This window comes from Piliocolobus tephrosceles, chromosome 11 (assembly GCF_002776525.5).
Source record: "Piliocolobus tephrosceles isolate RC106 chromosome 11, ASM277652v3, whole genome shotgun sequence".
Lineage (NCBI taxonomy): Eukaryota > Metazoa > Chordata > Mammalia > Primates > Cercopithecidae > Piliocolobus > Piliocolobus tephrosceles.
The window spans coordinates 276,963-292,112 of record NC_045444.1 but is presented as its reverse complement, the minus strand read 5'-3'; the positions used below and the strand labels follow the sequence as shown (position 1 = coordinate 292,112).

General features: G+C 44.7%; 1 long non-coding RNA gene across 1 annotated transcript; it reads left to right on the top strand.

Annotated features, from left to right (window-relative positions):
* Positions 1-526: 526 nt before the first annotated feature.
* LOC111521634 lies at positions 527-3,877 on the top strand. The gene is made up of 3 exons (XR_002725011.1): positions 527-682; positions 1,531-1,583; positions 3,477-3,877. It is a non-coding gene; the product is annotated as an uncharacterized LOC111521634 (long non-coding RNA).
* The last annotated feature ends 11,273 nt before the right edge of the window (positions 3,878-15,150 follow it).

The window sequence follows — 15,150 nt, the reverse complement described above, 5'->3', positions numbered from 1 at the left end:
AATGTCCTGGGAACTCAAATGTGGGGCCCTCACCTTACTGGGGAAGCAGAAGCAGGGAGCATCCCGTCCAAAGATTCCCAAAGGGCGCCGGACTGCGTGCTGCGGGTAGTGGGGGGGCGGGTAGAAGTCTTCGGATAAAAGATGGGGAAAACAGACCGAAGCAGGTCTCGCTGGCCAGTGACACTCGGGGAGCATGGCCCATGGAAGGATCCAAGGCTGAGGGATCCGAGGTAGCCCTACAGGGAGACACTCTGCCAAAATCCAGCCACGAGAAGGAGGGAGGAGGCGGGGAAAGAGTAAATGAGATTTGGTTTAGGCCGGAAGAACGGGCTGCGCCAACAACGAGAAAATAAAGTGGTGAGCTGGGGAGGGTGCAGCGCGGGCTAGAAGGGCGAGGAACTTGAGAACCACGGGCGCGGTAGACTGGCGGGGACGCCAGCCCGGAACTGGCGGAGGGGTGGACGGGCGCATGCGCGCGCGCAGCTGAAACTCCGGCTGATGAAACTGACAAAGGCGAGAGCGCGCCGCAGCCCCACTGCCGCGGTGTTCGCACCGGGGGTAGGTGCTGCCCTGCCAGGCGGCGGGATCGTGGAGCGCCTCGCAGAACTGCACGCAAGCAAAAACAAAGCCATCTCTCCGAAGCAGAAATGGAACAGACGTGGCCGGGGAAAGCCAAATATTTGTGAGATGATGTGAACAAAGGGGAACGGTCAATGCAGGGAAGTTTGAGTTTCTGGTTGGAGCCTTCAACGGCTCTGAACGGTGGGTACTTTAAGAGAACGTCCTTTGCCCCCGTTCTCCCTCTCTCCCCGAAGAAAAATAAATCCTTGGCAAAATGAGACTTGACGGCATGAAAAGAGGGTCTCCAGACTGTCCTAGCTGGCGCAGGCAGGGGCGGGGCCGAGGTGCCGCTTGGTGACCTGCAGCCTCGGCTCAACACAGTCACCCAGAAAGGCCCGCCAATGCCATTATGCAGGGAAGGTGGCTCTTAGCAGAGTCTGAACAGGCGCAGGGCCAAGGAAATCTTTGTTTTTGTTTTTTTTCTCTAGCCCTTCCTGCCAATATACCAGGGATATAATTCCTTGGTGTTTCTGCCTTACAATTGCTCCTTATACCCCACCCTGATCTTCAGCACTGCAGCTCCCACCGCCACCGCCCGCTGTGAGTCACCTCCCCCTCTCCCTTTTTTAAACCAAACAGCAAGGCCATATTGCAGTTATCCAAAAATGCAAAGCCAAGAAGCCACCAATACCTGTTTGAGAAGATGGCATTTTAATTAACACACTCCAGCTGCCACAAACCCGGGCTCCTGCCCCACCTCTCCACCCCCCCCCCTCCGGCCCCCCCACCCCCAGCCCCGCCGTGCCCTCTCTCAACCTCCCTGCTCACCCCCATCTATGTAAAAAAGCCATAAAGGCTCTCTCCAATCGCCTTCTCGGAGGGAGTTTTTGCAACCCCCGCAACACAGGTTGATTGGAAAGGTCTCTCTCCTGGATAACAACAATTCAATGTGCCTTGACATTTTAATAGCCTGCCGTCCTGGTGAACACAATCGAGCAAGGCAGTGAAGCAAAAATCATTAGGTAAGCAAGATAATCTAAGCGGAATCTGCCGCCTGCAGGCTCACATCTGGGGGCAGGTTGCACAGCTGGGCCGTCAACAAAGCTGGGCTCCTCCTGTCCTGCAGCGCCTTTGTATAAGAGTACCAATATATACACTTGTTTAGCTAGAGACACACACTTGTGCACAGGTTTTTGGTAGATAAATACAGTCAGGCAAGTGTACAGACCACTGACGCCCCAACATGAAATAGCGTGAGAGTACACAAATTTACCACGAATCAAAATATCCACTGTCCCACCAAAGCGCCACCAAGATAAAGGCACTGCTGTAAGCGCAGGTTTGCTATATCAAAGAGAACAAGGCAAATACTTGTTAGGATTCCTAATACCAACCATGTAAAGACTTTCCATGCACACTCACACACACACACACACATATGCATTCATTTATGTAAATATTTTTAATATAATGCCATGGCTAGATATATAATTTAAGCATAATATATAACATAAAATATTTATACTTATGTTTGCAGGGAACTGCTATTAAAGCTTCACATCTAATAACTCATTTAATCCTCAAAACGTAGGCACTGTTAATATCCCCACTTTACAGATGAGATAACTGAGGCACAAAAGTTTGAAGCAGCTTGCCCAAAGTCATCTTCTAATAAGTGGTGGAGCCAGGATTTGAATCTAAGCAGTCTGGCTCTAGAGTCCAGCCTGTTACTCATTAAGTTATGCTGTTTCATAAAAAGTAAATCACACAAGTAGATATAAAATGTGTTGCAAGTCTTCACAAGGTCAGTGCATTCCATTATGAATGTATATATTTATGTACATGCATAACACACACATGTTTGTGTGAACAGTCAAAAGGTGCACGGAAGTATGTCTGACTTCTTTTTAACATAAACACCTGCCTGCACTTGTATATTCATGTATTGAGCATCTTGTGAGTCCCTAGGCCATGTGCTAGGGTACTGAGGATACAATAATTAATTAGACACAATGACCACCTTCAAGAACTCATCACCTATGGAGGAGTCAAATAGGCAAATAGATGCTTAACCTTGCGGGTGATAGGTTAGAGGCTGACACAGAGCTGCAGAGACTAGGAGGGACCCTTCCCCCACCCATCCCCACCCTCCTGACATATCTTGCACCAGAATCTTCCAGGGAAGCCACACACTTATTCCCATGAGGTTGTCATCACTCAGAGTACGTTGAGGGTTCCATTTGGGAATTGCCCTCTAAACCATTTTATAAGCTGCCTAAGAAAATGATTGTTGTTATTTAATAATTACATATAATACGCACACTCACAGCCCTTTCTTAGGAAGGAGGCAGGAGTGACATCACAAAACCCAGGGACCAACGGATGACAGAAAATTCTCCTGTTGGAGTCCAACTCTCCCCAGCTGGTCCACGCCCCTCCCTCTCCTTTTGCACACAAGTCCCCCAGCATAGATCTCGTTCCCTGGATGCTGACTTGGCAAGCTATTCACTTTATGAATATGACCCTCAGAGGGGAAAGCCCCTCTCAGCAGCCCCCGAACTATGTTATCACCATTATTAAGGAGCTTAAAGAGGAGCTGGGAGGACGAGACACCGCTGGAATTGCAGCCTGATCGTGATTGATGTGTTCCTATTAGCGCCTCAGTGTTATCTCTCTGGATAGCAAGAACAGCCAGTGGCTTGTAACACAACAGATTACCTGAGTTCTCAGCCTTAGAAGGATGTTTAAATAAAATATAGTCCCTCTTAGCAAGAGGCTCATTTTCTCCACGAGGCTCCCAGACTATTTCATGTCAGCTCTGATTCGCTGCGACTCTCCTCAGTAAACATGTCTTATCATTAATAATTCTTTACAAGCACAATCTCCAAGAGTCCTCTCTCTCTCTCTTTCTCTAGGTGGCTGGACTCAGACACATCACGCTCCAGTTTGGGTTCCAAGGTGCTTCTCTCTGGATTTTCACCTGCCTTGCCAAAAATGATTGATTACGCTGGGCCAACTGGGTGTCCGGCAATACCCAACAAATGACTTTGGCCCCTAACAGCAGGCCTTGGCCAGATAGAAATCAATATTTCACCATTAAAATCTATCAAAGAAGAGTTAAGGCACCATCTGTCCCTGCCGCCTCTCTATGGTGTGTGAACATTAAATCCGACACTTGTACTACATGGGTAATCAATATATAGTGGTTCACAGATCATTTGTGGTCCCCTTTTAGCAGTGATGGATGTCTGGAATCGTTGTGATTCATTTTGTCAGACCATTAAACAAGATTCTGTCCAGTTCCTTCCTGATTTCATTTAGAGGATCATTCTTCACAGTTCATAAGAGGGAAACGGTTTTACCAATCTGCTTCTATTTCAATAAGTCACTTTATAGAGATTTTGTGTCCTCCAGACTGTAAAAATTCTGGAGAGATAGTACAAACAGACCTCTGAAACTATTCACTTCATGACATATGCATAAAGTGTGAAGAGAGGAATGTAAATATGTTTACCTCTTTATCTGCAAATGTTGGTTTTAACCCCCTCCTAGCTGGAGAGCTGGCCACGGTACTCCAGGCATTGGCCTGCTATAGTAGGAGGCAGCTAAAGTTTGGTGACTGGGGACTAATTTACAGGGATGACGAAAATCCCCTGACCCCTTATGAGCATGGTGGAAAGCAATGGGAATGGCTCTTCCGGGGGCCACATTTTAGAGTCTTTCATTTCTATAGTCAAGATGTCCTTGCCCCTCACGCAAATATTTGGCAAATGCCTCTGCACTCTCAGACAGCATGCTGACCCAAGAGAAGCAAGACTGACCTTGCCCTTGAGGGCAGGAGTGTGGATGACCAGGAAGGTCTTGCATGACAATATGGCTACCATCTGTGAAGCACCAAAAACCTGTGTCAGGCCCCATACTTGCACGATTCTTGCCCTCAACAATCCTGAGAGATAGGTACTATTATCTCCACTTGCCAGTAAGGAAACTGAGACTCCAAAGAGTTAAATAATCTGCCTAAGATTATTCTAGTCAGGGAATGTAAGAGTCAGGACCCAAACTTGGGCCTGTCTGATGCCAGCCTCCACATGAACTGTAGTCAGATCTCAGCTGGTGGCCATTAATCTGCAGAGGATTTTGTTTCAACCCAAGTGAATTTCCTTTAATGCTCCTGGATATCTTACTTGCATCAACCAAATATGGTGTTACTAGGAAATAACATTTTTTTCTATCCTCATTTTGAGTAAATCTACTGTAAGTTCACTAAATTATGCACTCCAAAACGAAACACTGGATTTTAAACTATTTTCTGTTTTTGGATTATTGGACAATTACATCACTGTTGCTGATATTAGTGTAGATAAGTAGATGTTGATTTAACTGTTAACATAAGTACATATACATATACATACAGACTTACACACATAATTTATATATAATTATTGTATGTCACATAAATATATATAACTTAAAAGACCTTAGAGATAACTTAGCTTTTCCTTTTTTTCTGTGCTTTTAAAATAAAGCAATGGAGGCTCTGCAGGAATAAAAAGCTGGCCCGGGGACAAGAATCTTGTTTTCTGATTCCCAAGTCAAAATGTTTTACCAAAAATGTATAAATAAGAGAACATTACATATTTATGAATTTTTGGTGACATATTTGTTGAGGGCATGAGTAGAGAGAGTTGTATTCATTTTGCAGTTTACAGAAGAGGAAAACGGCCAATGCATTCTTACTTCCACCTCAATTCACTAACCACTATGCCATCCTGCCTGGAGATGGGTGTTCCTTTAGATAACAGTAGAAAATAAGGTAGGTCGCATGACTTCAAGCCCAAAAACCATATGACCAGAGCCAAGTTGGACAGCAGCATGCAGGAGAATACCAGCCTAGGGTACTCTGGAGGCACATGGCATGGCAGAGAGAGCTTGCACTAGGCTCTAGAAAGATGAGGCAAAAAAAATCCATCTGTGCTCCTGTGTCACCTCAGACAAGTCACTTAGCCTCTCTGACTGTCTTTTTCCTTATCTGTAACACTGAAGCTAATTGCGCCTACTTCAAAGCATAATTTCCAGGATTAAATAAGACAATACGAATTTCAGCACAGGTCCAAGCACAATCCAGGTTAGTGCCCTTTCTTTTTCCCTTCCTTCCTCCCTGACCTTATTTCATAAATGTGTATTATACCATATTTCAGTCTCCAGTAACAACCTGTAATGGGATCTGCCACATAAGAATTTATCTAAGTCTTTCTTGATTCTAAAAATATTAAACCTAAGAATTAAACGGAGAATTGCAAGGTCTTTGGTTTAACCGTTGACCCGGTGCAGAAATCCACTTTCACCACCTGCCTGATGGGTCACTTTCAATGATCAGGAGCTCAAGATGTCTAAAGAAGTCTGTCTCATTGCTGGACAGTTTCTTAATGATAAATTTCCTGCGAAACCTGCCTCCATGTAAATTCTATCCATTAGTCCCAGTAATAACTTCAATCCATAACCACCTCATGTTCCACATAATTTAATAGAATGAAAAGAAATGTTCCCTTTAATTTGTGTTCAAACTACCTTCTTGAAGCATTTTGATGATTTCACTGGAATCTAAGAGGTTTGTGACTGTGCCCAAGTTGGCATTATGCATGTCTTTCCATGTTAGCTTTGAGCACACCCCAGCTCGTATTGAGTGTGGTGAACGAGTTTTGTTTCTGTTTTTGTTTTTTCTCTTTCTTTCATGGACCTCGCCCTGGTCCTTGCCACTCTTTGGGCTCTCACTGTCTCTGCAGTTCTATTTTTGAGTGTGAAACCTGTAACTGCTCAGAGCACTTCCAATTAAATTTTATATTCAGTTTTCATTCATCTATTTCTTTCTTTTCATTCTTTGATCTTCCTAACCGTTTTTCTCCCTCCACCTGTTTTCCCATCACAAATATCCCAATCAAGGCAGAAATGCCAGTCTATACCTTGTGTTTGAACAATGCTCCTTAATAAAAGGATGAAATGAAGTCCAGCTCTAAAAGCAAGGTCTGCCTCCTGTGTCACCTCATTAAAAACCAGGCCTCATTAAAAACCTTCACAGCTATTAATTACCTGTACCTGAGTTAGCCCCCAAATAATGTCCTGTTATCTAAACATCAACAACACTTTTTCTAATTTCACTTTAAACTCTTGAAGAAAGGGGCCAGTTAGACTATAAGTAAGTTGTTGTGCAAACAGCTGTTGAGACAGCTGTTGTCCACCTTCAGCAATGATCTTCAAACATCAGCAAACAGCCCTTATGAGCAGGCTAATATCCACTCCAGGATCTCAGGGCATATCATGGTCTCTCAACTATTCCCACTATTCACACACTCCAAAATTACTAGTGCCTTCTCTGCCTAGTTCTGTGATTACTCTGTGGCACTGAGGTTAATCTTGTGGGCCCTACTCAGGTCCGACTCTTCCAAATCCCACTTATTGCTGAGGTATCGTGTTCCAAATGTTAATATCTCAAAATGCCCATTTTTGCTGCTAGGTTTCTTGTCTATTTGTAGACTTCTGAATCCAGTGTCTTTGGTCATACTTGGACATATACAAGTTTCTTCTTGTAAATGTAGCCTAATTAGGGAGAAAAATTTCTGCACTAGTTATTTTTAAAAGTCAGTTCTATACACATCCACTCAGGTAAAATTGCACAAGCTCACCCTTGATCAGGGGCTGCTTGAGCCATACTCAATTAGAGGTCAGCCAAGACACAAGTACACCTGCTTGGCACATGCCTGTGCCCATCTGATGTGTACTAGCAGCTGAGCATGCAGCAGTCACAAACACACACACATACAGCCTGAAGTCTGAAAAACCACTAACCTAATCCCTCTCCCTTTGTCTGGTCAGGCATAGGCAGAACTACTTTTGATGGAATAGGTTATACATTCCTGAAGATTTCCCAGTATTCCAGATATTCTTACTCTTTGTCCCAAGGTCAAACAATATACACCTCTCAAAAGTTTCTTTCTAAGCCAACTTTGGCCCATCTTGTTGTAATTAAAGCCCATCCTGGGGGCTTACAATTTTTGCTTATTTATTTATTTAAGACAGAGTTTCGCTCTTATTTCCCAGGCTGGAGTGCAATGACGCAATCTCAGCTCACCACAACCTCTGCCTTCCAGGTTCAAGCAATCCTCCTGTCTCAGCCTCCAGAGTAGCTGGGATTACAAGCACATGCTACCATGCCTGGCTAATTTTTGTATTTTTAATAGAGACAGGGCTACATCATATTGGTCAGGCTCCTGACCAATTGTCTTGAACTCATATTGTCTCGAACTCCTGACCTCAGGTGATCCACCCACCTCAGCCTCCCAAAGTGCCAGGATTACAGGCGTGAGCCACCACACCCAGTCTAATTTTTGCTTCTTTATAAACTCTTCTTCTTAATAATAATACTTAGTTATATACCTACCATTGGTGAGGCATCATATTAGTTACCTTGTGACATTGTTTTATTTAGTTCTCACAGCAGTCCTCTGCAAGATAGATTTTATTTTCTCTATTTTGAAATGAGAAACTAGACCATAAGAGGTTTAGTAATTCACATGATACCATGCAGCTAATAAATGACAAAAGGAGGTGCACTCTGGCCAGACTCCATAGCCAGAATTACTAATACCTGGCTATACTTTTATCAGAAAAAAAAAAAAAATAGAGTTAAATATATTCACCTTACAACTATAATGAGATCTACATACAGAGTTCCGGAAGCAGAATCCAGGCCTCATTAAAAACCTTCACAGCTATTAATTACCTCTACCTGATTTAGCCCCGAAATAATGTCCTGTTATCTAAACATCAACAACACTTTTTCTAATTTCACTTTAAACTCCTGAAGAAAGAGGCCAGTTAGACTATAAGTAAGTTGTTGTGCAAAAGGGACACGAGACTTAAATCTCCTCTTTCAACTCAGAGCCACAGGAGAACAGAGTATCAAGAAAGGGATCAGAGCATTTCATCTCTTCTGATCCACACGCTGTTTAGCCAGCAAGAATTTGGGAACCATGCTGAAATCAATCAGCCAGTGGTGAGGAAGGAAGGTAGGTGGCTAAACCAGCCCTGGAAGCCTGCATCTGGGCAGGAGACTGCTGCACAGCAGGGCCTCATTCGTGCGTGACCTTCTCAAACTATCAGAAGCAGTGGCCAAGAGGACGAGCTTGACTTATGGTGCCCTCACACTCCAGGGAAAGGGGTGCAGGGTGCCAGGAGGAATGTTAGAACTAGGTGACTCAGCTAGTGGTTATCAGTTGGGGTGGGGCATAGGATCTCCCCGGCGGGCACTCAGACATGTTGAGAGGTGACAATGTGCTAGCAGCCCTCACTCTTAGCGCCTCCTCGGCTTCGGAGTCCACACTAGCAGTGCTTGAGGAGCCCTTTAGCCCGCTGCGGCACCATGGGAGCCCCTCTCTGGGCTGGCTGAGGCCAGAGCCTCCTCCCTCTGCTTGCGGGGAAGTGTGGAGGGAGAGGCGCGGGCGGGAAACTCGGCTGCGCCCTCGGGCCAGTGTGAGTTCTTGCGGGCGCGGGCTCGGCGGGCCCCGCACACGGAGCGGCCAGTAGGCGCCACCGGCTCAGGGCGGTGAGGGACTTAGCACCCAGGCCAGTAGCTGCGGAGGTTGCGACGGGTCCCCCAGCAGTGCCGGCCTCCCAGTGCCACACTCAAATTCTCACCGGGTTTAGCCGCCTCCCTGCAGGGCAGGGCTCGGGACCTGCAGCCTGCTAAGTCTGAGCTCCGCCCCCTGCGGTGGGCTCCCCTGCAGCCTGAGCCTTCCCTAGGGGCGCCGTCCCCTGCTCCATGGTGCCTGGTCCCATTGACAGCCCAAGGGCTGAGGAGGGCAGGCATGGCTCTGGACTGGCAAGCAGCTCCGCCTGCAGCCCTGGTGCAGGATCCACTGGGTGAAGCCAGCTGGGCTCCTGAGCAGGGTGGGGACTTGGGAAACTTTTATATCTAGCCAGAGGATTGTATGTGCACCAATCAGCACTCTGTATCTAGCTAATCTGGTGGGGACTTGGAGAACTTTTATGTCTAGCTAGAGAATAGTAAATACACCAATAGTAAATACACCAGAGAACGTTCTAAATCAGCACTCTGTGTCTAGCTCAGGGTTTATAAATACACCAGTCAGTACTCTGTGTCTAGCTCAAGGTTTCTAAATACACCAAATACACCAATCGGTACTCTGTATCTAGCTAACTCTGTGTCTAGCTAACCTAGTGGGGACTTGGAGAACTTTTCTGTCTAGCACTCTCGTGTCTAGCTTAAAGATTGTAAATGCACCAATCAGCACTCTGTCAAAACGGACCAATCAGCGCTCTGTAAAACAGACCAATCAGCGCTCTGTAAAATGGACCAATCAGCAGGATGTGGGTGGGGTCAGATAAGGGAATAAAAGCAGACTGCGGAGCTAGTCAGCTGCAACCCACTGGGGTCACCTTCTGGGCTGTAGAAGTTTTGTTCTTTCGCTCTTTGCAATAAATCTTGCTACTGCTCACTCTTTGGGTCCAGGCTGCCTTTATGAGCTGTAATACTCACCGCGAAGGTCTGCAGCTTCACTCCTGACAATGAGACCACAAACCCACCAGAAGGAAGAAGTTTCAGACACATCTGAACATCTGAAGGAACAAACTCTGGACACACCATCTTTAAGAACTGTAACACTCACCGGGAGGGTCCGCGGCTTCATTCTTGAAAGTCAGTGAGACCAAGAACCCGCCAATTCGGGACACAGTGTGACTGAGTTGTTGCAATGACTGAGGGTGCTGTGGGTAATTAGTGGTCAGAGAACTTTCTAAATATATTCTAATGTGTGGGACAGTCCCATGCAATGATGAATTGCCCATTCAGAATGCCACTGGCACCCCAATGACTGAGTCTCGTTTCTAAATTTATACATGAGGAAGGATTTCGGTGAATCTCCTGAAAGAGATCTAGAGAAAATTGTTTCTACCCACTGTTGTCAGTGCAAATTCAGCTCCTCCAGGAAAACATTTTGTGAAGGTTGTTACTTCCTCTTAAACTCATCAAGAGAGCTGCAGCTTCTACAAATAGAAAGGGAAATGGTGTTCATTGAAGTTATCAAATCCTGCATTAAATATAGTAGAGATGATCTCATTTTCTCTCAGAAAATGAAAAATCTGTGAATCAGATGGCATTGGAAGAAAGGAAACTGAGGCTCAGAGAGGTTGAGCAAGCTGACTAAGGATACACAGCTCTTTGTGAGAGGCAAGATGTCGACTCAGCTGTCCCAGGCAGAAAAACACAGTCCTTTCATGGAGCCCTGTGAGGTCAGCCAACACCCACTGGGTGCCCCAAACCACACCTCAGCTCTTGAAGGCTCTGCCAACCTGAAGCAAAATCAAGAGAGGCAAAGTTCATCTGAGAGCCGTCTCTCCTCATATGGTTCCCTCAGTTTCATGCCTTCACCACTTGACTTGGCCTGTAGAACCTGGTTCTCGATTGCTGCTGTCAAAAGTTTTGCTTTTGATGAAAAAAACAAAACAAAACAAAACAAACAAAAACTGGAACATGTAAGAAAGAAAGTTCCTGTGGTGGAACGGGAATGGGGAAGGGCATTACTGCTAAGGAGAACACCACAGTTATCACCGTTTTACAACTTTTCCTTCCATAAGTTAGTCTTTGGGACCTGTTGAGGAAATTTCCAGGCATGTGCTTTGTGCTTCTGACCAACTCTGAAGGCTTCTGCTTTCTTTCTAAGTGACTTTGAACCATCAGGACAGCAGGGAAGGGAATTATAGTGAGGAGAGATCTGGGGTAGAGAGGGAAAATAGTGCTTCAGTGTGGGCTCTGAGATGTGCAGAAAAACAGGAAAATGAACAAGAACAACAGTGCCGATAAGATAATGGCTCATATTGGCAATTTTTAAAATTCTGATGTATTTACCAGAAAGTGATTGGACTGAAATTTCCATTCTATCATTTCCCAACTTGTGGCCTTGAACAAGTGCCTTAACATTGCGGAATCTCAATATCTTCATTTGAACAAACAGAGTGGTGATTTCCACCCCACAGTGATGGTGGTCAGAATGAACATGGAAATAAAGCAGTGAGCATAGTCGGCTCTCAATAAGTAGAAGCAGCTCTGACTGATTCGCTGGAAAATGGACTGCACAACATGGCTTTACATAGGAGAGTGCAAAAGAGCTCATCACCTCCAAAGCTCTGACTCTGCTTTAGGCGAAGAAGACTGTCAACCTATTCTTCCCCTAAAGAGTAGGTGGGGGCGGGGAGAAGGAGCAAGGAGGGGAGTTTTCAGGGTAACAAGACTAATCAGGATTTCACCATCAAAGCAAATATATCCAATTAACAGCTATTAAAGAAGCATTTTCTGGCACTGTGCACAATGAAGGCCATTCTACCTAGTGGAAATTAATCTTAATTATTGGTACCTGCATACATACGTGCAAAGGGAAGCAACTCACATTAATCTACATTAAACTTAATAACAGTCCGTGTATTATCTATTCTGAGTCAAAATTGACTGCTGGCCCCTGTGTAGATATCTGCAGTGCTAACTCAAGTAATTACAGTGCAGTGGGTCTCAAAGACACAATTTGCTCCCTATATAATAAATCAGCTGCTAGAAGCTTTTTATAATTAAAAACCAAAAGAAAAAAATAGAACTGTATAGGCAAATGTCATTTTCTTCTAAGGGAAATTAGGGAAAAGAAAAGCATGTCTCCTTGTTGTCTAGTCTGAAAGGGGAAGGAAATACACGTCTCTGATGGATTCCTAAACAAAGAGAGAAATAAATACAGTGGTAGATTTTCAGAACTATGGAAAAGAATGTTTTTAGAATCTTAAATTGAAGGCTTCTAAGAGGCCTGATATTCCTTTCCAAGGAGACCATATAAGGCTATCTCGGAGAAATGCTTTATATGAATTGGAATTTTCATTAGTATGGGACAAGATGGAAGGCCAAGTTGATTACATTAAATTCCACCTAGCAGGAGCCATCAAATGACCATGAGCTCAAGGAAAATGATAACTATGTTTGCTTCCTCCCTGCTGCCCACCACCCTTCCTATGAGGGCATCACACATGGATTCAGTGCATCAATTTTTGAGGTTGCCCTCCCTTCCATAGATCTCGTTCACTTTTGTCACCTCTGCCTCCAGAAACCATGAGCCCTCCCTCTACCTCAACCACTCCAGCAAGTTAGGGGTTCTCAGCTTATTAGAATCCTACATCTACTGGTGCTATATGACCAATGAGGCTATCTAGTCCCACCTTAACCCCAGCCAATATTTCCTAAGGTATGACATGCCTGCCCCCACTGGAATGGGGATGATTAAGCAACTCTCAGATAACACCCCGACTTCATTTGCTAAGAGCTTGTCTGCAGGCACACCATAGTCATGTTCCACATCAGAAAGGCAGCCCACCCAACCTGCTACAGTTGGGACACAAGATCACCCAAGCCACATCTTCCCTGACTAGCCACCTGCCCCTACATCTCCTATGCTGCAGTTCATCTCAGTGTAGAGCCCTTCCTAATCCCCTACCTCCATTCTACCTTTTCTCAACTCTCACCTCTGGGAGTCCCCTGACTGAGCCTGCCTTCCCTCAACCCACCCAGTACCCCTCCCGGCTCCCAGCCGTGGCAGCCATGTTCAGTCATTCAGTTGTATGTACAATTGCATGTAGAAGGTGCCTCCCAGGATTGTGCAACTCAGTGGCCCAGATAACCCTTTGGCACTCGTCACCACCAGCTTGACTCCATCTTGGTTCTACACCCTGAGCCTCCTCCAGCCTGGTTGTTCCCTTTGCTCAGGTATGACCCTGCTGTCAGTCTCCAGGACTCCTCCAGCCAAAGCCCTTCCCAAGCTCTCATCCCCTCGCTGGAAGAATCTAAGTCAATCTCTGATCCCCCTGGGATTCTTTCCTCCTGATCGCTGGTCCAACCTTTCCCCAGCAGGCCAAACCTCTCTTCCAGATCACAAACCCCAGATATCTCCCCTTATCCCATCCTTGGTGTTTTCCCCATCCCTGCTTTCTAAGCTGTGCATAGCTCTTGCTGCCTCTTCCCACCTCTTAACCCTGACTGCTTTATTCTCTATTATCTGGTAGTATCATTTAATGTAATTTTTAAGTTAAAAATCATGTACATGTTCCCTGTAGAAATTTTGGAGAATACAAGAAAATAAAGAAAGGCAGGTATTTACTACTCAAGCTTTCTTTTCGTGGACATATGGCATACATGCAAATTTACAAAATAGGTGTGGAATTGATACTGATTTTTTAAATGATTTTCATTCTATTTTTTCAATAAATAACATGTATGTACCGTAGTCTGTCAGCATCCTGCCCCCAGTGGCAACCAGTGTTATCAGCTTGTTTTGTACTTTCTAGCAATAGTTCATTCACTAAAAGTATATATGACTATAAATGCAACTTTTCACACAAATGGGATCCATCACACTTTTTTATACCTTGCTATTTTCACTTAAATGTTAGAGGTTATATCATGGACGTAGATCTGCACCAGCTTCCCTTTTAAATATATCTATTTAATTAAAACAGTGCATAAATAACAACACCATTGGAATTATGGCATAGCAACAATCGTGAGAAAGGTATTTGGCTATTGAAGTTCATATAGAAATTTCAGGAAAAAAAATTGTCAACTTAGAAAACACTGTTCTCCCTTGTGTATGATTCTGCCTGCTCTCCTGACCACCCAACCTTATTAATAAGTGGCCTTCCAGACCTGCTTGAATGGGGAACTCACCTCTTGTAATGGGGAACTCACTTCCTCAGGAGGAGGAATAAATAGATATATTTAAAAGGGAAGCTTTTAGATGATGAGACCCTCATCCTGAACCCTGTGGGAATTCTTTAGCTTTTAAAATCTGTTTCATCCATTTGGACACTGAATAGCTACTACTTGATATTATTTCTTAACCATGTCATAGGACATGGTTTTTAATTCAATTTTGACTTAATTTTTGCCTTTTAACTTAATTTTGAGTTTCTGAAAGGCAGAGACCAAGGCTTGGGTTTCTCATGCACTCCTTTCCAGTGCCTGCCATGGTGCCATCCACGCTGCCCCCACAGAGCATCTCCTTATCTTTGAGGCCTCAGTGAGCTCAGCACTTCTTCCAGACAGCCTTTCCTAACACCTCAGCCCCAGAATTTCTCCAGTTATTGTAATTGTCTCTTTGTGATCTGTATTCTTCATTGCTTATGCAAAACCTACCACTAGTTTTCAAAAACATGTATTTGTTTGGTGAATAAACAAATAAATGGGGAACACACTATGACCTTTTCTTAAAAGACAGTGATGACAGAGTAGTGTCAGATTTCTCAAGGGGACCTTGTAGAATGTAAATACAAGGAAAGCTCCTCCCAGGATCCCTGGGACACTGACAGGGCTACCACTTGCTGTGTTTTACAGCCCTAGGGCTCCATTTACGAAGTACCCAATCATGATAGAACATTCAGAAACACAAAGTTGGAAGGTAGGCATCGAGGCCATGCAAACCACTTGAAATCAGGTGCCAGGAAGGGTTCTTAGAGAGATTTCAGAAAAGTTTTTGAGGAGCAGAGGGA